Raw genomic sequence first — 24,553 nt, forward strand, 5'->3', positions numbered from 1 at the left:
CTCCCTGGAGAAGCTTCTGTCTTCCCATTTCTACTCCTGCATTGTTTCATAAACAGCAATAACCTCTGTTGGAGATAGTTTCCTTTTAGCTGTTCTCGGGGACATTTTTAAAATAATATTTTCTCACTCTTTGACGGTTTCATTCATTTATACGATGTATGTTGATCTCCCGCCAGCTTCCCCTAGTGTGGCCCAACCCCATCTCACTCCCAAATTCACGTCCTCTTTTTATTTTATCTTTATCATAACCTGACATGAAGTTAGCGCTGTCCATGGGTGTGTGACCATCCACTGGAGCATGCATAATCTACCAGTGGCCATGTCCTCCAAAGACAGCGACTCTGCCTCCCTCAGCAGCATTCCAATAGACACGGAGTCTCCTCCACCCATACTGGAATTTTGACTGGCTTGATCTTGTACAGGTCTTGTTCGGGAAACCGCAGCATCTGTGAGTTGGTGAGTGCACCCGCCATGTTGTGTCTGGAGGTCAGCATTTCACAGCTCCCTCCCTGCACACCAGAGTTTACATTCGTGCCACTGCCTCTACCATGAGGTCCCTATGCCTTGGGTGTTGGGAAGTTGATAAACGCACATGGCTGCAGCTAAGCACTCAGTTATTTGTACATAGCCCTTTGACCTGTTATAAGTCAACCATGTGATGTTTTGATGCCCTTTACTGCTTGTTAGCATCCTTTCTCCTTGTTATGGAGTTAGAGGGTCAGCCTGAGCGAGGACAAAGGGTTTTGAAAGGTACAAGACACAGACTCCTTGCTCAGAGCCTGTTCTTCAAGATCTTACAAAGCACATGACAACTTACCCATACAGTGCATGTTGCAGTGTGTCCTGCTAGTTTAATGTCAACTTGACACAAGCTAGAGTCATCTGAAAGGACGGAACCTCAACTGAGAAAACGCCACCATTTTCTTAATTAATGAGTGATGGAGGAAGGCCCAACCCATTGCAGGTGGAGTCACCTCTGGATGGGTGGTCCTGGGTTCTGTAAGAAAGCAGGCTGGGCAAGCCAGGGGAAGCAAGCCAGTAAGCAGCACCCCTCCATGGCCTCTGCATCAGCTCCTGCCTCCAGGTCCCTGTCCTGTTTGAGTTCCTCCTGTCCTGACTTCCTTCAGTGATGAAGAGTGTTTTGTAAACATAAGCCAAATGAACCCTTTCCTGCCCTACTTGCTTTGGCCGTGGTGTTTCACCACAGCTGTAGAAACCCTGACAGTGTCTCTCAAACTGGGCAGTGTTGCATTATACACATAGTCCACCTTTTGCCTGGCTGTTCTTCGGTCAATGGACATTTGGCTTGCTTACACATCTTACCTACCTTTGAATAAGCTACAAACATGGGTAAGCAAATATTATTTTGAGGCCCTGTTCTTTCTCATTCTTGTGGTTATATGTGACATATGTATTAGACAATTATATATATATATATATATATATATATATATATATATATATATACACACACACATATCACATATTTTTCTAAATTTACATTTTTGAGGAACTGAATGTTTTCTACCACTTTGGCCTTTATACTCCCACTAACTGTACACAAGGCTTCCTATTTGTCTTAGGATTTTGTTACATCTGTAAGGTCTTGTGTGCTGGCCTTGAACTCCTGACTCACCTACTTCCGAGACCCTGGGATTACAGGTGTGTGTCACCATGCTGGGCATGAATTTCAATGTTCTCTCACTTCCAGCAACAGTTTCTATTTTCTTGTTTTATTGCTGTTGTTTGTTTGTTTGTGTTTTTGACACTAGCCACTCTTCGGAGAGAGGTAGCCCCTCACTGCGGGTTGGATTTGCCTTCCCTGGTGCCTACAGTAATGAACGTCTCTGCGTGCTTCTCCACCATCCAGGGACCTTCTCTGGAGAAAAGTCTCTTCAAGTCTTTTGTCCACGTGTGTGTGTGTGTGTGTGTGTGTGTGTGTGTGTGTGTGTGTGTGTGATTAGGGACACTCATGGGAGGATACATGTGTGTGCATATGGAGGCCAGGAGTTGATAGCTGGTGTCTTCCTTGGTCGCTCTATGTAACATGGGGGTTTTGTTGTTGTTGTTGTTGTTAATCTGTTTTATTTGGGTTCCTTATGCCTCCAGCTCCCTTCTCCACCCAATCCCTTCCAACACCCCAATATCACGTAGGAGAGAGAGAAGGTTTGTGAGGAGCAAAGGTGTAGGTCTCTTGGCTACTCCCTGCTGTTTAGGGTGGTCAGGTTCCTTGGGGCAAGTCCAGTCCTCATTTCTGGATATCTCCAACTTCTTCTTGTCAAACGGCATCGATGTTGGGGACAATAGGCCATATGGCCAATGTTCAGCCATCTTGTCAGAGCCTGCACCTTTAAGTCTCTGTCTTCCCCAAAGCTTGCCTTTCACCAGAAACTAGCTGACCCTGTTGTGGGTCAGCAGTTAGACTAAAGACAGGTAGAGATGGAGCGACCCTGTTACGGTTTAGCAATTAGGCTAGACAAAGATGGAGCCAGATGTGGCGATGCACAACTTTAATCCCAGCACTCAAGAGACAGAGGCAGGTGGATCTCTGAGTTCGAGGCCAGCCTGGTCTAGATAGTAAAGACTTGTCTCAAAACTATACAACAATAACAAAAAAAAACCTATTGATTCATGCCTTTCTTCCTTTTTTTTTTCAATATTAGTAATAATGTTATTTGCCCAAAACCCTGTCCTTCCCTCAAGGCGGTACTCTTAGCGTCCATTAAAGTCACCCGACTGTGTGTACAAAGGTTTCTTTCTGTGCTCTATTCTGCTCTATTAGTCTGCATGTCTGTTTTCATGTCAGCACCACACTGTTCTGAAGACTTTGTTCTGCCTTTTCCAGATGCCCTCCTAGACATCCCAGGAGAACCCAGATGAGTTATTACAAGATAAATTTTTTGAGCTTAGACCTTTGTCTTTGCAGTTAAAGTGCTGTGTTCCTTTCTTCGGTTGGTTGGTTTTTTACTTTGTTTGGTTTGATTTGGTTTTTGCATTAAGTAATGCATTCAGGCCTCACACATGCTAACAAGTGCTCTAGCACTGAGCTATCTCCCTAGCTCTCTTTTTGCTTTCTCGATTTTGTGGCAGGGTCTAATGTTAGGGCATTGAGGCTGACCTTGAACTCATCTGTAGCCCAAGCAGACTTCCTACGTTCAATCCTGTCTCAGACTCCTCTGTAACGTGGCTGGCAAGGCTGCACCACCAGGTGGAGTTGGTCTTCTTCCCTTTCCTCCTGGGAGTCAAACCATCCCAACAGCAGCTCATTCCTGACTCCAGAGTCTCCATGACTGCTTCCACCTGACTTAAACTCTGGCTCCTCTGTGCTCTGCACCTTTTCTTTTTCTCTTTCTTTCTTTTCCCCCTGAGGCAGGGTCTCTGTGTAGTCCTGGCTGTCCTGGAACTCACTCTGTAGACCAGGCTGGCTTCAAACACAAAGATCCACCTGCCTCTGCCTCCCTGGTGCTGGGATGAATGATGCGTGCCACAACCACTTCCAGTCTTGGGGAATAATCCTGTTCTGAATTGACCGTGAATTTAGAATCTGCTTCACATAGGATGAATGCATAACATAAAAGATAATCACTTCCTTAAATCTCCTCAACTCTGTCTATAGGACAACATTTAAATTCATTATAACCTTGGGGGTGCCTAACATCTCCCGGTAGGTCTTCTATAGTTACTGGCTATACTAAGGCTGGTTTTCTAATGACCTTAGACTGCTGCCACCCTCCAGTTTAATTATGCTGTGGTGGGTAGGCTCTTGTCTAACTTCTTCTGTCTGTGTCTGAGCATTTTTCTTTCTTATTTATGTATTTATTTATTATTTATACAGTATACTACCTGCATGTGAGCCATCAGGCCATAAGAGGGCACCAGATCACACTATAGATGGCTATAAGCCACCGTGTGGTTGCTGGAAATTGAATTCACGGCCAGCGCTCTTAACCTCTGATCTGCCTCTCTAGGCCCTGAGTATTTTTAATAATGTCATTTATAGTTTCTCTAATTTTCCTTCTAAGGCTTATATCTTATCAATGAACTTTTCATAATTTTTTTTCTTTTTCCTGTATCTCTAAAGTTTTTTTTTTCCCTTAGAGCAGATACAGAAAGCCATTATGGGTATTAAGAATAAAGTATAAAATAATAAAATGATAATAACCATCATTGGTATTGGGACAATATCATTTAAGTTGTTTAGCTGTTCATTTTCTACTTCTTTTTTCAAGGCATCCAGAGTAGCACAGCCACAGGGTCCTAAAGCCTTCTATAAGGCCCGGCTACTTCCTCCCGTGCCTCACTCTCTCCTTGAGGTTTTCCCACGTGACTTACCACATCTGACGGCTTCTCGGTTTGTCCCCAGCTGGAGTGATCTCCCTGTTTGTGGGGTTGTGCCACTCATTAGAGTACCAAAATGTTGTTTTAAAATCTCAGTCATTCTATGGTACCAATAAAACCTCAGCACCCAGACGCTGGGCAGAAAAACCCCACAAAGCTGGGGAAGGGCGTTACGTGGACATTTTCTGTACATACTAGCAAATCCACACACAGACCACACAAAGGCTTGGACATTTCCCTCTGAGCCTTGCCCTGGTGGTGGGGGTAAGGGGCTTTGTCATTCTTCCATGCATCTGAGGCTCGGGGGTCCCCGAAATGCCCAGGCCTGCCCCTTACAGTGTGTCTTATGTCTTATGTCTTATGATACCTTGGCTTCAACAAAACTTGGTACATGTTTGCATGTTTATGCTTACATGTTTGTGGCATGTTCCCATCATCTGTAAATACCAAGACAGCAGGGGCCAGGGCCTCAGCCTTGGCATTTATTCTCACCAGGTATTTGATGAATTGCTAGGGACTGATGGTGTTAATCCATAGTAATGAATGATAAGCCAGTGAATATACATAGTGAATATACTATGCTCCCTGAAGTGGCACTTAGAACACACTAGAACAATAGCTATGCTGGATAACATCAAGTGCTCCCTGGTCCTGTGCTCCCTGGTCCTGTGCTCCCTGGTCCTGTGCTCCCTGGGCCTGTGCTCCCTGGGGCTGTGCTCCCTGGCCCTGTGCTCCCTGGGCCTGTGCTCCCTGGGCCTGTGCTCCCTGGGCCTGTGCTCCCTGGACCAGTGCTCCTTGGGTCTGTGCTCCCTGGGCCTGAGCTCCTGGGCCTGTGCTTCCTGGGCCTGTGCTCTCTGGGGCTGTGCTCTCTGGGCCTGTGCTCTCTGGGGCTGAGCTCCCTGGGCCTGTGCTCCCTGGGCCTGTGCTCCTTGGGCCTGTGCTCTCTGGGGCTGTGCTCTCTGGGGCTGTGCTCCCTGGGCCTGTGCTCCTGGGCCTGAGCTCCTGGGCCTGTGCTCCCTGGGCCTGAGCTCTTGGGCCTGTGCTCCCTGGGCCTGTGCTTCCTGGGCCTGTGCTCTCTGGGGCTGTGCTCTCTGGGCCTGTGCTCTCTGGGGCTGAGCTCCCTGGGGCTGAGCTCCCTGGGCCTGTGCTCCCTGGGCCTGTGCTCTCTGGTGCTGTGCTCCCTGGGCCTGTGCTCTCTGGGGCTGTGCTCCCTGGGCCTGTGCTCCTGAGCCTGAGCTCCTGGGCCTGTGCTCCCTGGGCCTGAGCTCCTGGGCCTGTGCTCCCTGGGCCTGTGCTCCCTGGGCCTGTGCTCCCTGAGTCTGTGCTCTCTGGGCCTATGCTCCCTGGCCCTGTGCTCCCTGAGCCTGAGCTCCCTGGGCCTGTGCTGCCTGGGCCTGAGCTCCTGGGCCTGTGCTCTCTGGGGCTGTGCTCTCTGGGGCTGTGCTCCTGGGCCTGAGCTCCTGGGCCTGAGCTCCTGGCCCTGTGTTCCCTGGGCCTGTGCTCCCTGGGCCTGTGCTGCCTGGGCCTGTGCTGCCTGGGCCTGTGCTCCTGGCCTGTGTTCCCTGGGCCTGTGCTCCTGGGCCTGAGCTACGTGGGCCTGAGCCCCTGGGCCTGATCTCCTGAGTCTGTGCTCCTGGGCCTGTGCTTGCTGACACTAGTGTAAAGATTTACCTCCTAGAGGAAGAAGGGTGTGAGTCCTGTCTCTGAGAACTCTGACAAAGCTCTTGCTTCTTTTGTTCTGCAAATAAGTTGCCTTTGTAAACAGAAGGCTTTTGTAAACAGAAATCTACAAGCTTGAGGTTTTCCATTTTGGCTTAAGGCAAACATGCTAAGCAGCGGGCAAGCCATCATACCTGAAAGTGATGTCTGGTTTTCCCCAGGAGACACGATGACTTCATCTATTGAGGAAACGTTGCCCTTCTATAATCTTAACAGTAGCTAACTACTTATAACCAGGCTGTCCCTACCCATCAAATGAAACGACTCTTTAATGAGTAGGAAATAAAATATGTCCTCTTGTGCAGGTGGATCTCTGAGTTTGAAGCCAAGGTCTGTTCTACAGAGCGAGTTCCAGGATGGCCAGGGCTATACCAGAAAAAACTGTCTTGAAAAAAATCCAATAAATAAATAAATATAAAAATAAAAAAATAAAAAAGTGTCCTCTTGGAGGGGACTTGGTGTTCCTCGTCTCGGCTCATCACGTGTGACTGTCGGGGGGGGGGCAGACTGAGCCCAATAGCACAGGTTCTTCAGCAGGGTACCAACAGCAGAATGGGGGTCCCCACAGGCAAAAGAGAATGAGAGGAGGAGGCTGGGGGGGGCTGCTTTTCATTGCAATCTCTTTCTCCCCCTGCCTCCACCCCTCCCCAGACTAAGCAGGAGGCTTGATTTGTGGTGGATTCCATCAACATTCAAGAAACTCAAGAAACCCGGGGTCCGTGATGTGAAGCCGCTTGTCCAATGGCAGAGAGCTAGTGAACGTGGGGCTGTGGCTCAGACTCAGACTTCCGCTCAACACTATGCTGAAGCGTCGATCTATCGCCCACCTGACAGTCGCTGGGAGGGAGAATCGACAAGACCTGGTGTGCAGAGGCGGTCCTATGCTCTGCCTGTTCACCCAGGGATGGGGTGGGAGAGACAGAATCCTGTGCGGAAGGAGCTGGTTTGCAGCAGCAAGCGCAAGAACGGAAGTGAAGGGAAGAAACAAGGGCCGCGGTCACGGTTCCAGAATCCGCAGATTCAACCAACTTCAGACCCCAGAACTCAAAACCGAATCTGCATCTGCACGTCGGCACATGCACGGGCTATTCCCTGGGTTTTGTTCCTTAAATTAAACCGGATGACCTCTCCGCGGCGCGCGCATCGTGTTAGGAGGACACGTGTGTAAACTACCTAGAGCAGAGGCTGGTGGAGGACATGAGCAGCTGCTATCTGAGAATACTCTTCAGTTTACCATAAGGGCCTGGAGAACCCATCCGCTCCAGTACCCAGGGAGAAAGAACTAGGAAACATGGGGTTGGGGATGAAAACATGGAAACACAAGACCAGAAGCTAAAGTGTCAAGGGGGTCAGAGTCTAAGCACAGTGTGGCACTGAGCACCTCAAGCAACAAGGCCTCTGAGCCAAGCGCAGGGTTGTGGGTGCCGTCGACCTCCTGTGCTGTGCTTGGCGGGGGAGGGGGGGTAAAGGTTGCTGCAGGCACAAAGTTAGTGTCCGAGGCTCATCCACCGCTAGCAGTCTTCCTTGGTGCCCTGGGCTTGAGTCAGCGCCACTTAAGAGAGTCTCAAGCCTCCCAAGCAGGTGACTCAAAGTCACAGGCCCCTCCTCCCTGCACTTTACAGGGGTGGCTTCATAAATGTACGCGGCCAGATTCTAACATCGAGTGGGCCACCCAATAGGTGTTTAAGGCTGAGCACGTTGTGCTGGTAGGCAGCCTTTATTAAGCCAGGACTTGTGCTGAGCATGGTGGCTCACACCTACAGTCCCAGCCCTTGGGAAAGAAAGGCAGGAAGTTCAACACCAGCCGCAGACATTCTGGAGTATGTGGTGCCCTCCACCCCCGTCCAGACTACAGAGTAAGATCCTGCTTAAAAGGAAATAAAGATAACGCTGATCGTGATAATAAAATGAACTCTCTTCCTTCTAAAAGTTGTCTTCACTATCTCTGCACAGACGTGTCTCCCTGGTCCTGGCTGTTTCCACCACCCATTGGCTGGACCTTGACCACATCTGTTCATCTCACCAGACGAGAATAAGAACACTACCACAATTTTTTAGCCTAGTTTGAAGCAAGCTTTACTAAACACTGAAGGAGAGATAAACATATTTTTTGTTTAGGTCACACATGGGGGGTGAGAAAAAGACTTGTGAGAGAGCAGGTGATGTTTATCCCCTTAGAAGTTGAACCACCATGTGGAGGGAGATTGGTTGTTAACCAGCTGAAAAACATCCTTGAATAAATTCTGAGAGGAGATACAAATGTGAGCCAAAAAACAGGAGGCAGGGCCTTTGGAGATTGGGATAGTTTTGGCTGTTCATCGCTCCACTTTGAGATGTTCCTAGAGAGAACCGCTTGAGGGAAGGCTTTGGGGCTCCAGGCTCCTGCTGAGGTTCTGGGTTCTGGTACTCCAGGTTCCAGCAAAGGAAATCCTGCTGATTACACTAGGAGAGTCATTCCTCGGAACTGAGATCCTTACAACTTCATTATTGTATTCTTTAATCTCCTTTTCCTATTGTTTAGGTTAGTTGGGTTGTAAGTGAGGTACTCTCGGTTAATAAGTTTGTAATAAAATATAATTGTTAAGAAAATTGAGCCTACAAAACACTAGCCAAAATGATAGTCCATACCTGAGATTCCCAGAGAATGGCCATGAATTACATTCGTCTGCTTATAAAGGCAAAACCCACAAGGCTGCATACTCCCTGCCTTCATCCAATGGGGGCAGGCACACACCCTGATGTACTTCCTGCCTTCATATCTTCCACCTATGTGTGATCAAGCACATCCTGCCACAGGAAATGTGTTTGGAAGACTTCTTCCTGCTTGGCTGGTAAACGTTTTCTCAATGCAGCATATATAGCTTCTTGTTTGGCAGCTCCCTCTAGACTCCTGCTGGTTCCCACCTGTGTTCCACCTGCCCCCCTGTGTTCCAGAGATAGAGGGGGAGAGAGAGAGAGAGAGGGAGAGAGAGAGAGAGAGAGAGAGAGAGAGAGAGAGAGAGAGAGAGAGAGAGAATAAATGTGATAGAAATTAAAGTAAACAATAAATTTAAACAAAAGCCATCACCTGGCACAGTGGTACACTCAGGGAGGCAGAGGCAGGTTGGTCTCTGTGAGGCCAACCTGATCTACAAAGTAAGTCCAAGACAGCCAAGGTTACACAGAGAAACCCTTTCTCAAAAACCCAAAACCAAACACACACACACACACACACACACACACACACACACACACACACACACACACAAGCACTAAACATTTGAAGACTTCAATACTTTATTACCCAGAACTTCAACAAAGGACAACATAGAGTGGAGAAACGGAGCCAGAATAGACAAAGTCTCACACAAGCAATGAAGTCCAGGATATGAAAGACACGTACCAACGGCTGCGCATCAGAGAAGAGCAACCTGAATAAAAACGGGCAAATATTTGAGCAGGCATTGTAAAGAAGAGGACATAGGGACATGGCTGAATAGTAGAGTGCTTGCCTTGCATGCGTATACAAGGCTCTGGCACAACAAATGAAACAAAGTCTAATACTTTAGAAGGTATCCAGGGGCTGGAGAGATGGCTCAGCCCAAGGTGCTGGGCTCATCCAGAGAACAGGAGTTGGGCTCCCAACACTTGTATCAAGTGGTTCACAACCACTGTGACTCCAACCCCAGGGGACCCAATGCCCTCTTCTAAAAAAAAATGTTTACAAATCTTTTTAAATAGAAGCAGTGGGCTGGGAGTGCTGCTGCACACCTTTGAGTGCAGGTGCTGGATGCGGGTGAGGGGCACAGTGGCACAATACAGGTGAGGAATTCAGGGGGCTGCGTGCCCAAGAAGGGACCTCCAAGGGACGTGCAGAAATGTGGCACACTCCAGGAAAAGAGTGGCATAGCAGGGTGGGCAGCAGTGAGGAATGAGCGCGGTAAGCAGGGACGGTAACCTAGGGCGGAACCATAGAGTGAAGGGCACTGCCCGAGTGAAAGAAGCCTCCTTGTCCCAGCGGGCAGAGCCTTGCTCTGGGAGGAGTGTCTGGTGCCAGAGCAACAAAGCTGGGGAAAAGAAGATCTGGGCGCACTCTGGCCGCTCTGGGGACCTAGCAGCCAGACCGACCGGAGCTCTGAGACTCCCAGACCCTGGGGCACCCCAGGACTGGGAAGCAGAGCCTCCGCACGGAAGCTTGGAGAATGACTGACCTTCCTTCCAGGCTCCTGAAATCGCGACAAGCGCTTGCTTTCCTTGACGAAAGCTCGAGGCTGGGCTTGATCGAGAAGTGCTTCGGCAGGAGAAAGCGGGGCGGGGCCCCAGCCATGCAGATGCTGAGGTCAGATCAGTTTAGCTGCCTGCCCATGCCCAGGCAGTGGCGTCAGGTTTCTCATATGATAGTTAGAATTGAGAGGTGGGCTCACCTACTTTCTTTTTATGAATTTTTTAAATGCTTCAGCCATGACACAATGTATTGGCTTGTACGTATTTGTTGGTGCCCACGTGTTGAGAACGCACAGGTTCAGTAGAAAATCTCATCTGCATTCTGAGGCAGTCCTGTCATTAGGAGACAGTAAATAACAGTGACTGAGCACTGCTTGCTAGTGACTGGAATTCACACCCACCCACCCTCACCCCTCCACTCCCCACCCCCAACCCCCCATCTCCTTAACCCCCAACCCCTCAGCCCTCCAACCCTCAGCCCTCCAAACCCCTATCCCCCCAACCCTCCAACCTCCCATCCCCCCAACCCCCCAACCCCATATCCCCCCAGCCCCCCAACCCCATATCCCCCAACCTCTCAATCCCCCATCCCCCCAACCCTCCAACCTCCCATCCCCCCAACCTCTCAACCTCCCAATCTTCCACCCCCACCTACCCACCCCCATCCCAGTCAGCAGGCTTGGATCCCTGAGTGTTTGTAAAAGGGACTTTTTCCCGCACTCCAGCTTTTCTTTTATCCTTACATATGCCTCCAAAATGCACCACTTACCAGCGGTTGTTTACAAACAGCCTGGGTGTGAGTTTTACTCGGCTCTCCCCTAGAATTCAAAACTATGGAGATTTGTAGTCCGTGTAATCAGTGCATCCCTTTGGTGGAGTGAGGAGTTCATCTTAATGTCAGTGTTCAGAGTAAACATCAGCTAACTTGGCACACAGTCCCCTGGCTCAGCAGTTTGGTGGCTGTTGTGATAAACATGAAGTGAAGGCAATAAGCTGGCCGCCCCTGTAGTGTGAAGTAGTTCACAAAAAACGGTCCTGTGGAAGCAGAGGGAGAGAATTCTTCCCCGTGGTAACTTGGTATCTTTAGTTTGCATTTTAACATTTGTGCTGCAGCTCAGAATGTGCTGAACCAGAAGAAGTTCCATTTCACTTAAAAGTATCTGCTTTCTTTTTTTTTTTTAACATGATGCAATTGTCAGCACAGAGGACAAACACTCAAAGTAAGAAGTCACTGTTTACTAATGCCTGTTACAGTGTTTGGCTCTGCAGCTTTGCTCATGGACTTCACAAGTCTTGCACAAAAGTCACTAAAAAAGATTCGCAGTGCCATTTAATAACTGGCAGAAGAAACCAGGGAGGAAGGAGGAGGTTCCAGGATGCCAGATGTGGGGTCTAGGGGCCGTCACATCCTCTTTGGACTGTCTTAGCCAGTTGGGATTTTTTTTAATCTTAATATAGAGCCCTATGGAAACAGTGTGTGTGTGTGTGTGTGTGTGTGTGTGTGTGTGTGTGTGTGTGTGTGTGCAGGTGCCTGAGGATGTCAGAAAAGGGCATTGGATCCCCTGGGGTTGGAATCACAGGTGGTTGTGAGTCACTTGATACAAGTGTTGGGAGCCCAACTCCTGTTCTCTGGATGAGTACGGCACCTTGGGCTGAGCCATCTCTCCAGCCCCTGGATACCTTCTAAAGTATTAGACTTTGTTTCATTTGTTGTGCCAGAGCCTTGTATACGCATGCAAGGCAAGCACTCTACTATTCAGCCATGTCCCTATGTCCTCTTCTCTACAATGCCTGCTCAAATATTTGCCGGTTTCTATTTGGATTGCTCTTCTCTGATGTGCAGCCGTTGGTACGTGTCTTTCATACACTGGACTTCATTGCTTATGTGAATAATTAAGGATTTTTCCTGAGAACATAAAAAAATCTGGGCATAGCTTCATCCAAAACTTGTAAAAATTAATCAAAAATATTCACAAGTATGCATTTTATTTTTTAATTGTGTGGGGTGTACACATAAGTTCATGTTTCTGGGGGCAGAGGCATGATTCCCAAGGGCTGGGGTTACAGGTGGTTGTGAGCCGTCTGACATGGGTGCTGGGAACTGAACTCAGGTCCTCTGAAAGACCATCAGCATTCTTAACCACTGGAGCCATCTCTCTGGCCACTATTCAAAATATTTTAAAGAACCAGCCTATGCATGGAGACCTCGGGGAGACAGTGCTGGGTCAGGTAGATGTGCAGACATTTCATCATCAGAAGTTGGCTTCTGTATCCCAAGGAGAGACTGGCCCAGCTATAGTCTTTCCCCTGGTATTGTCCAAAGTTGGAGACACCAACGGAGCCTCCTGAGGGACGGTGCAGGTGGGTCCACTGAGCTGCGCCTGGACTCATTTTTGTCTTTAAGCTAACAAGAGCTTGGCTTGGTACAACCCTGTAGCCACATTTTCATTATGTGCTAAAGACTGGGTGAGTCATTCCGGTGAACAATCCTCTCTAATAGATAGCACACCGAAACATGTTTGAGGTGGTTGAGACTCATAACCTCAATCCTACGGCAAAATGAGTTGTGTTGTCATCCTTCGAGAGGAGCCTGTGTGCCAGTCCTTGCTCAGAAGGAGAGCCGAGAGCACCTGTTCAACCAGATTCAGAGCCGTGCCCGAGTTCCCACCAGACCAGTGATTATTGTGTTATTTTCATTTGTCTTCAGTCAGTGCCAACTGCCCTGAGAACAGGATGGGTTGGGGCCCACTACAGAGTGTCCTCAGGGTGTCCACTGGTCCTCACAGCATTGGGAAAAGCTCACTCCCATCCTGACCATTGTTTGAATATGATCCTTGTGGTGACTGTGACGAAGATGAGGGAAGACGGAGCAAGCCACTGCAAAGGAGATGTGGGGAGATAAGAAGGCCGGTTTTGTTTGCAGCGCTCTCCAGCCTGGTGGCAACAACGTGTGGTAGAGCTGCCACTTTTCCATCTCTCACAACCAGCTCTGAGCCCTGAAAATCTTACTGTCCACACCAGCAGACACTCTGGTGGCCATGAACATGGCCTCCGGAGACACAGAAAGAATGGGAATTTTTTGAAGGAAAACACACACACACACACACACACACACACACACACACACACACACACACACACAAATTATTTTTAAACATTTAAGATATCAAATGCCAGATGGTCCAAGGGCTTAAGGATAGCTGAGAGGTTAAGAGCACTTCCTGTCCTTCCAGAGGACCAGAGGTCATTTCCAGCACCCACACTAGGCAGGTCGCACCTCTTGTACCCCCAACTCCAAGAGAACCAGCGCCCTCTTCCAGCCTCTGTGGATGCTTGCACACACATGACACATAAACATGAACATGGCTGTGCATGCACATACACACACACACATACGTGCACACACACACACAAATATTAAAAACAAACAAACAAAACCCGGATGGTCTGTATTGAATGGTCCCTGTGGTGGACCTACATCACCGGCATTTTCTTCCAGGTCATCTTTGAAGCTATCTTCCTGTGAATCTTTTACCTCATGTACAACGGCTTCTTCATGCAGCGCACGTGAAGTGCAATGCTTGGCCTTGTCCCAGTACAGCAGACTGCATCATTTCCAGACCCACAAGAAAGACTGTCTGCCTGCAATTCATGGTTTCTGTGTCTGGAATTTGCATCCTGCTAAATATCACCAAAAAGTGTTCTATTTGTTCATTAGATATTATTCAAGAGGGGTCAGGAAGAGATGCCTCAGTGGATAAAAATTTGCCACACTAGCATTAGAATCACAGCTCAGAACCCCACACCTACATTTAAAAAAAAAAAAAAGGAAAGAAAGAAAAAGAAAAAGAAAAAGAGCAGTTGTTTTTGGAGCCTGTGCTCCCAGCACTGGGGAAAGCCCAAAGCAAGCTGACTACTGCATCTAGCAGAATCTGTGAGATCTTGGTTTAATTGAGAAGCTATATATTAAGAATAATTATTTTAAAGTAGAGACCAATCAAGGAAGACACATCAACTTCAGGCCAAACACATGTGGTCCCACACACATGGAAATACACACACATACGCACAGCACACATGTAACAAACACATGCGGTCCCACACACATGGAAATATACACACGTACACACAGCACACATGTAACAAACACATGCGGTCCCACACACATGGAAATACACACACATACGCACAGCACACATATAACAAACACATGCAGTCCCACACACATGGAAATATACACATGTACGCACAGCACACATGTAACAAACACATGTGGTCCCACACACATGGAAATATACACATGTATGTACAGCACACATGTAACAAGACACCAAGAATGGCTGTTCTGCAGTCAGTCCCTACAGGAGGACACAGGTGAACTGGTGAACGAGATACTGTGGGTGAGTTGCCATTCAGCTCCCTGTACCCATGAAGGGCTTCCTTTAGACATCCCCTCTGATGCCCTGTCTCCCCCTTCCTACCTTCCTCCTCCTCTTCCTCATCCCTTCCCCTCTCTCTCTCCCTTCATGCCTCCCTCCTTCCCTGCTTTTCCCATCCTTGAGGACTGAAACTGACTAGTTGAGCGTAAATCCCTCCGACTCTAGCCTGTTCCGATTGATAACACCCACAGTCCCCAGTTGTCGACTTTCTCTTCACTTCAATTAATGAGGCTCTCACCTCCAACCACCTAGCACGCGCTCTTCCTTGAGCGCATCTCTTACTCAATAACTCTGTCAGGACTCTGGCGAGTGACTCCCGGCCATGTCTCTCCCTTTCGGCATCAGCAGATAGGGCTGTCCCATGCTCTCTTCAGTCTTGGACAAATTCACATGCCTCACTCCGGGTCCAAAAGCAAGACGGACCTGTTTTCAATGACCAGACAAACACCACTGCACTGAACCGTACGAACAGATTTCCAAAACAGCTCTAAGGTTTCCAGACCTACGGCCGAGGGTCACCAACACTGGACCCTGACCCCGCACCTCTGCTTCTTGCTAGTCCACACGCGTCTCTGCTGTGCCACACTGCCTTCCTATAAAGTTCCCAGGGGAGCACTTAGCCTCTGCTCATTCTAACCCCACTGTTACTCTCAGGTCACCTCCAAATGGGTGGGCTACTCAGTTTCACCCACCACAAATGGGAGGTCCCCTCGGTCGTTGCGTTTCTCAAGCTGTACCCAATGACGCAGGTGCCACGGGACTTTGTACCACAGGGGATGTCAGACCTTTTCCTGTGACTTCCAACAGATGGAGGGCCCACTCAAGCCTGTAAGGAATAAAACACCTCTCTGTCTCTAACACCTTTCTATTACACACACACAGACACACACACACACACACACACACACACACAAACACACACATACTTCATCCTGAATGCGTCAAACGTTACCCACACCCACCCTCCCCCCTGTCTACCCCTGGCAGGATCTTTTCCCTCCACCTTCCTGTCTACCTATTCAAACAGAGCATTTCTTCTGTAGCACCTCAGCTCCCTCCACATCCCTACTAACTGAACTAGAACTTGCATCCTTGCATCCTTATCCACAAACACTCCTAAACAGTGATGCTTTCCTGTCCCTTTAACAGGCCACACACACACAAGAATTCTGTTCTTATTCCTCTTCCCATGGCCCTAGGAATAACAGTGGATATTAGCACTGGAGTCTGCAGCTTTGTCCACCTCTGTAACTGTGGTTGTTTACATGACAATGGCCCCTGTAGGCTCATATGTTTGAATACTTGGTCCCTGGATGGTGAAAATGTTTGGGAAGGATTAGGTGGTGTGGCCTTGTCTTAGAAAGTGTGTCATTGGGGACAGGCTTTGAGGTGGCCGCTCTCTCTGTCTCTGTGTGTGTCTCTGTCTGTATCTCTCTCTATCTCTCTGTGTGTATCTCTCTCTCTGTCTCTGTGTGTATCTCTCTCTCTGTCTCTCTCCCTGTCTCTCTCTCTCTCTCTGTCTCTGTGTGTATGTGTAAGGTGTGTGGGTGTGGGTGTATCTCTGTCTCTGTTTCTGTCTGTCTGTTTGTCTCTCTCTCTCTCTCTCTCTCTCTCTCTCTCTCTCTCTCTCTCTCTCTCTCTCTGTGGGTGTGGGTATGGGTGGGTGGGTGGGTGTGGGTGTATCTCTGTCTCTCTCTCTTTCTCTCTGCACCATGACTGTAGATCAAGGTGCAAGCTCTCAGATGTTCCTTTGTTTCACCATCATAGACTAACCCTCTGAAATGATAAGCCAAATTAAACTTTTTTATAGTTACCTTTGTCATGGTGGGGTTTTTTTGTATGTTTCTTTGTTTCTTTGAGTTTTTTGTTTTGTTTTGTTTTTGTTTGAGACAGGGTTTCTCTGTGTAGCCTTGACCATCTAGACTTGCTTTGTAGACCAGGCTGGACTTGAACTCACAACGATCCGTCTGCCTCTGTCTCCCAAGTGTTGGGATTAAAGGGGTGCCCGGCTGTCATGGTGTTTTATCATAGCAATAGAAAAGTAACTACAACAATAGTTGACTGTCATTCTTCATCCCAAGCCATAGAGGAAAGCCTCCATGAAACATGAGCATCAACAGAGTCCTTAGCAGCTGTCACACTCACTGCTGTGATCTGAATAGGAAGAGTCCCCCTAGACTCACGCGTTTGAGTTCTTGGCCCACAGAGAGTGGCTCTATTAGCAGATGGCCTTGTTGGAGGAGGTGTGCCACTGTGGGCGCTGGCTTTGAGGCCTTCTATGCTCAAGCTATGCCCAGTGTGGTACATAGTCTCTTTCCGTTGCGTGTGGATCAAACTAAGACAGTTGCATGCCAAATGAGGAAAGGACGAGAAGAGGGTCTCTTGACAGCAGGAAAGAGAAGACTTGGCCTCATTTATGAAAAAAGAATGCTTCTATGTAAATCAGATCTGGCCTGGTCAGAGACATAGGGTCACACAAACACACACACACACACACACACACACACACACACGGCGGGGGGGGGGCGGGGGGGGGGCAACTGGGTCTCAGGAATCAGATATCAGGCACCAGGCACGGAACAGCGGGTCTCCTGCCTTAGAGAGGCCCATTGTCACCTCCTTAATAAGTCTGTTGCTTCTCATATCCACCGGCCCTTCTTTAATGCATTGTCTCAGTTCATCCCGACCATCCGGCCCTCCACACGGACCCCCACCCTCCGGCCCTCCACACGGACTCCCACCATCCGGCCCTCCACACGGACCCCCACCATCCGGCCTCCACACGGACCCCCACCATCCGGCCCTCCACACGGACCCCCACCATCCGGCCCTCCACACGGACCCCCACCATCCGGCCCTCCACACGGACCCCCACCATCCGGCACTCCACACGGACTCCCACCATCCGGCCCTCCACACGGACCCCCACCATCCGGCCCTCCACACGGACCCCCACCATCCGGCCCTCCACACGGACTCCCGACCATCCGGCCCTCCACATGGACTCCTGACCATCCGGCCCTCCATGTGGGCTCATGTAGGCTGTGACCTCCTGGTGGGTGAATATATGCTTCTGACCAAGATATCACAAGTTGGCATGGTCCCATCCCCAAGATACCCCAATCCAGTAGCAAGCAGTCGGTGGTGTAAATACTACACCCATCACCCCATGACACCCCCATTCTCTATAAAGCCAGGCTAGGAAATTTCTGTCCCCAGCTAGATGCCGCTCAGGGCTCATCTGAAGCTGTCCCCCTCTCCTGGTCATACCTCCTTCTCACTGCCACAGAGAACTGGCAAACTCCGTACAGTGTTACAGACTGTGACTCTCACTCTCAGAAGCGTTTAGTAGACTCCCCAGGCGATCAGACCCTAAGAACAAGGCAAGCACCCTGTTGCCAGGGGATACAAGTGGCACAGTCCCTATGTATGATGGGTACACATCCCTCATGTCCACTTCACCCTCTGCGTCACAGATTAACATGGCTTTTTCCTCGGGCAAGAATGCTCTCTCCCGCCTGCCCCTGCAGCCCCAAGCCTTAAAATGGTATGTTTGCACTGGGCAGTCCAAATTCTTCCCTTCCCTGTTCCATCGTTCTATCTGGCTTTACTTAACCTTGTAGCCTCAAAGGATGATCTGACCAGGGGCCTCGGTCTGCGCCTTGTAGATATGATCTGAACTCCAGTCCTACTGTGTCCTAGAAGACAGGAAGACAGCAGAGGTGTGTGCTCTGCCTTTCAGCCACATCTCACAATCAGCAAGCTCACTCAACTGTCTTCTCAGACAAGCAGCATCCCTTCCTCCGTTTTCTTAAGAATCCTCTATGTTCTTGCCCTCCGAGTACATGCTTGCCTCTTTTTCTTTCATTTACTCTGTCTTCTGTGCTTGTTTTAGTCCTCACCCTCTTCTTCATTTTTTTTCTCCTTAGCCCCTAAAATTATTCAGGATAAAGACCAGAACATAATTCATACTCCTGCTCCCTCAATAAGACATATCATCTAGCCTGTTTTTGAAATTTGATGAGACATAAAAATCACGGCCATTTAGCCAGGCATGGTGGTTTACGCCTTTCATCCCGGCCCTCGGGAAGGAAGCAGAGGCAGCAGGTCTCTATGAGTTTAATCCCAGCCTGGTCTACAAAGCGAGCTCCAGGCAAGCCAGTGCAACACACTGAGACCCTGTAGGTAAAAGGCTTCATACCTGAGCTCCATCCTCAGAGCTCATGAGAAAAACAAACAAACAAACAAGAGCCAGGCATGGCAGCCCACCATTTTAGCCACTATCCCAGGAGACACAAGCAAGAGAATCTCTGTGCCTCCTCATGGTTGACCAGCACAGCTCACTTGGAAAGTTCCAGACTAGTGGAGACATGGTCTCAAAAACTAGATGCTGCCTGTGGAACATTACTCCTGGAGCCCCTAGGTGTCCCAGCACACACCCCCACACACTTCCATCTGCACATGACACACTTTTTAAAAAGGAATAAAAAAGATACCCCCACCTCCTTCTTTTTGGGTATTGTTGTTTTTGTTTGGTTTGGTTTGGTTTGATTTATACTCAACATACCCTACGGCCTTCTTATCAGCAAAAATTCTCCAACCTCTCAGCTGCCCCAACTGCCAGACACACTTTCAAGGTTAGCTAGAACTTGTTAGAAAAACAATTTGAATCAGAGCTGACCACCCTCGTCTCACCATCCACCGCCCCACATCCCCATGAGCCAATTGCGGTTTTCACCTTTAAATACGCAATACCGCTTCCCCTCAGAGACAAGGTTCAAATCCCGAAATGGCTGCCTTCCTGAGCTCAGAAAATAAAGGTTTTGTTTTAAATCCTCTGTTCTGAAGTGAGTTTTCTTGGCATCTACCCCAAACCCAACAGTTAGGCCTGTCACAGTGACATCCTGATCGCTGGTCCTAACTTCTGTCTTAGTTAGGGTTTCTATTGCTATGAGGAGACACCAGGGCCACTGCAACTCTTGATGGCATGTCAGCCAATAACAGGCCATACTATGAGGGTGGCATGTGACACACCTTTTCCATGCGTAGATGTGCTCACAAAGATGAATATTTAATATTTACTGTATTATGCTGCAATTACCTGTGGGATTCTGTGCATGGCTCTGACACTCAGATTCACTGCATGGGGGCAGCAAGCAATCCCACACAGCCTGGACCCTGAGCCACGCCCTCTAGGCTTGTGACGTTCTGCTGTGTGAGGTTCATATGAAGATGGAATTTCCTGGAGAGGCCTTTCTCAGAAAGTTCTCTTCTCAAGCTGGTAAAGAGGAAGGCTTGGGGCAGCCCTGACGGTGACATGTATTAGCTGTGTGGCCTCCAGAAGGAGCTGTCAACTTTCTGACACTGGAAAGCCAAGAGTTCTGTGGCTTTTGGAAGGTGGGGTCTGAATGAGCCCGTGTATATAAACGCCTCTGCCAGGTACCTGGCCCAGCAAGACTTCATAGGATGCATGGCAACTCTGAGCTCTCTCTCTGTCTCTCTGTCTCTGTCTCTGTCTCTGTCTCTGTCTCTGTCTCTGTCTCTCTCTCTCTCTCTCTCTCTCTCTCTCTCTCTCTCTCTCTCTTTCTCTCTCTCTCAGAGCAATCTACATAGTGAGGATGGTTCTGGCTTCCCCCAAACTGTGCCACAGCCCAGAACTGACCACTAATCTTTTCTCTGTTTTGGTTTCCTAATATTGGTAGGGGAGGATGAGAGACAAGGTCACATGAAGCCCAGATTAGTGATAATTGTTTCACAAAACCTGGAATCATTTGGAGAAAGGATCTATCGGTGAAGGATTATCTTTATTATGCTAATTGGAGTTGGGAGTCCTGCCCACAATGGGTGGCTCCATTCCCTAAACAGAGACTCCGGAACTGAGTAAAGAGGGAGCTATGCGTTAGCATGCATGCTAACTGCAGATAAAACAGGACCAGCTTCCCCCAGGTTCTTGGGGCTGTGAACTCCCCTGCATGGTGGACTGAAGTGTGCAGCACTGAGCTCTACTTCATTGCTGGCTCCACGTCTTTCTGTGCTGGTAGCCCTCTTGCAGGCGTGATGGCTGCTCTTCCTAAAGCCTGCCAGACTCTCCATGTGCTAGCACCAGCCCTACAAAGCGACACAAACCCACAAAGGACAAAGACTCTGTCTGCCCAGGGAAATCGGGTTTATGACAGGGAACCGAATGAGTATGGTAGGCAGACTAACCTATTTTACTTAAAAAGGCTAACACTACCAAGAAGATTATGCCGAGGTTTGTGTGTGCTGAGCCTGACTGGAGATCTAAGGGAATATGGGCATACTGAAACATGTGAACTGGAAGGAGAGAGGAAGTTATCCATTTCTAAAACAACTTTATTATGAAGACAGTAAGAAATCATTAGCTCCTACTTTAAAAAAAAAGAAAGAAAGAAAGGAAGGAAGAAAGAAAAAGAAAAAGAAAAAAAAAGCAACTGTGGGCAAGATAAGCCCCTCCTGGGGCTGGAGAGACAGCTTGGTGGTGGTGAGCACTTGCTCTTCTTCTAGAGGATGCTAGTTTGGTTCCTGGCAACTCCCTCACTGATCTCCACAATCTTGCAGGGACACCAGTCCCTAATGCTGATTATGCAGCCCCACATGTAGGGCCAATAACAAGAACAGATGTCTACTTTGTGTCACGGTTTTGCTGTACAGAGGCCACATCTGGCAATGGTGCTGCTGGCACAATCTGAGGTGACACAAGGCATCATAGGATAAGAGGCAAGAGCATTGAGGAAGCCACCAGAGAAGGAACGTGAACTTGGACCAGAGGCAGGGTGATCACCTCGAGTTTGGGGCCAGCCTGATCGACATAGTGAGATCCTGTGTCAAAATCCAAGCAAAGCAAAGCAACACAAACAAACAAGAGCCCCCACCCCCCACCCCCGGTATCCTCCATGGGTCTGCCCTGACGCCATAATCCCAGCCACCTCTCACAGGCTTCTCAGTAACACCATATTTGGGCCAGGCCTGGTGGCTTACACCTGGAATTCTGGCAAGTAAGAAGCACAACAGTATCGACGCAATCATAGTGACGTCTGTGTTTTGTTTTCACAGTAGCGGAGACTGAGTCCAAGACCGTCCAGATAAAGCACAGCATCTCCTGAGAGCTTCCCCGGACCCACAACATGTGATTTAACTTGCTCCTGCCATAGTTGTCATCCTAAGTGAGTAATGTCCTGCAGGCTGGAGCCAGGGTCTCTCTGTATAGCCTGGGTTAGTTTCAAACTCACAGTAATCCTTCCTCCTCAGTTTTCCATGTGCTGAGAGTACAGGCTTGTGGCCCCAGGCCTGCTTTGACTACTGTTGTCTCATGAAGATGTACATGTGCCTGCGAATTCACTTTGTAATAAACAGTGTTAGTCCTTCTGAGCACAAACTCAGCACAATGGATGCTTTGAGGACAGAAAGTGGAACCTTTTCGCCTCCCCCAACACCAGCCCAAAGCCGCGTATGATCAGATGTTCAATAAATAATTGGGCTGGTTACAAATTTGCTATTAAAGACATTTACAGTCCACAAGGAACAAGATACTGTCTCCTGTCCGTTAGTGTAAACAGCTGGTGAACAGAACTACACTCCTTTTTAAAAGCTCAAGCAGGAGATTTCTCTATATCATAAACTTTAGTGCTTAAAGACTCGTTAAATCCTGTTCCAACAAGATTGCTGTATTGCTCTGAGCTGTCACACTGAGAAAGGACAGACACAGTCAAGGCTTATGGGTTGAATTTTCATTGTATACACAAAGCCCAGAATTGCTCAGTGAAGTAATTACTGTTCTTACCACCAGGGGACGCTACACACAAACACATTTTCACTCTAGTGCCTAATGGGGTGAAGCGCAACACCCAGGTTCAGAGTACCAGCCATAGAGTCAGGTTCACTATGTGTCTCCTGGGCTAGAAGTGCTGCTAGAACATGGAAATGTGACCCAGCTGAGAACTGCCATCTAGCCATTTTGGCTTTTGTGTGCATATGCACATATTTACTCAAAATACCCCAGAGTCTTTGTTAAAAACCAAACAAGAAGGAAACCTTTACAACCAAATATTAAACCATATAGTTAGTGTGTTAGTTGTCACCTAGAATATATGTAATCTGACAGGCACAAGGAGCCATTGCCTCCTTAGTCTTTTTGGTATTATCATAGTATTGCGTAAGATGTTTATGATAATAAACATAATTTTATTAACGATCATCTTCTTCATTTTAAGTACAAACAATTCCTGTGGCTTTAATCACATCCACACTGCTATGCAAGTACCACTCACTGTTTCTACTTTTTATTTTTATTTATTTATTTAAGAAAAACACTTTACATATTTATTTATTTATTTATTTATTTAAGAAAAACACTTTACAGTTCAGGTCCTCTGCTTCTTTGTGTACATTAGGCCATGAGTTCGTATGGACCGGGCTCCAGCAGCTCAGGTTCCTTTCTGTCACCCTCACAAAGTGAGCTCCTCTGGGTGGCGCGGACTGGCGCATCAGCTGACCCCGGGGGTGCCCTTCTCCCTGGCTTCCTCCTTCTTCTGGTAGTTCACACCCTTCAGGAAGATGTCCCCTCTCTCAGAGCGCTCGATGTGCTCGGTGTCCATGTCGATTCTCTTGGTGAGAATCTTGCCCTTAACTTGCTTGTTCACAGTGACGCCCACGCGATGCTGGGTGACGTTGTGGACTCTACCGGTTTTGCCGTGGTAACACTTACGGGGCATCCCTTTTTGAACTGCGCCCATTCCCTCGAGGTCTACAATAGCACCCTCTTTGTAGATTCACATGTTTGTGGCCACGCTTCCTAAAGTGCCTGGGGAACACATAGCGAGGGCCCCTCCCCTTTCCCTTCCTGTTTGTCATTTTGGCGACTTACTGCAAGATGGCTGCTGAATTTCTAAAATTCTTATTCCTGAACTGAAATTCCACGCCCATCACTAACTCGCCATTCTCCACTCCATGAGTGATGGAAATCACCATTTCACTCTGTCCCTGTGAACGTAATACTTTTCTTTTTTGAGACAGGGTCTCGGGCAGCCCGGGTTAGCCTCCAACGCCCAATCCTTCCACTTCCACTTCCCAAGTGCTGGGATGACAGGCGTGTACTTCCATACCTCAGTCTCTGCGTTTGTTTTGTTTTTTAAAACAGTCTCCAACTATGCCTCAAGGCAGCCTCACACTCCCACCAAACTTGCCTCGGTCTCACATGCTGGGACAATAGTATTTAGCTGGCTTAATTTTGGCAACATACAGCCACACCGTATTTGTTACTGTTGTAGCTGGCTTTTTTTCACCGTCATATGTTCCCTGTTCATATCTAGTGTGCATTCATGTTTTTTTCTTCTTCTTTTTAAGGCTGAACAATATTCTACAGCGTGTCAAAACCCCGTTGATCCTTCTGGGTTACTTGCACCTTTTCGCTGTTGGATGATGTTGGGGTGTGCAAATGTTGGTTGGAGTTACACATCTTAAATGTATTTCTTTTTTAAAAAAGTTGTAAGTCATCCTTATATTGTACTTCCGGCTTTACCTATACAAGTCTTTTTAATACTTCTGATGCTTCTGTGGGGGAAAAATATTTCAGTACTTCGTGGAAAGAATAAAAAAATCAACAAAACAAACCCCAAAATATTCTAGAATAATATTTCTAAATTTAAAAAGGACTGAGGCGGGTGTGCAGTGCAGGCCTGCGATCACAGCACTTGGATGTCTGCAGGAGGTTCGGGTCAAGGCCAGGTTCCGCTGCAGAAAACCGTAAGAAGCAAAACTTAAAACAAAAATCTGCATATTCGCAGCTCCAAGTTGCCCAGGAGAGTGCCTTACAAGCTTTGCTTTCTTTCTCGTTA

At 48.2% G+C, this 24,553-nt stretch overlaps 1 long non-coding RNA gene across 1 annotated transcript; it reads right to left on the bottom strand.

Moving 5' to 3' along the window:
- Positions 1-8,088: 8,088 nt before the first annotated feature.
- LOC311589100 lies at positions 8,089-11,111 on the bottom strand. Its single transcript, XR_014776425.1, has 3 exons — positions 11,030-11,111; positions 10,248-10,593; positions 8,089-8,980 (listed from the first exon to the last, which is right to left on the bottom strand). It is a non-coding gene; the product is annotated as an uncharacterized lncRNA (long non-coding RNA).
- Positions 11,112-24,553: the final 13,442 nt, after the last annotated feature.

The sequence above is a fragment of the Acomys minous genome (genome assembly GCF_964271855.1).
Source record: "Acomys minous genome assembly, chromosome: 18".
NCBI lineage: Eukaryota > Metazoa > Chordata > Mammalia > Rodentia > Muridae > Acomys > Acomys minous.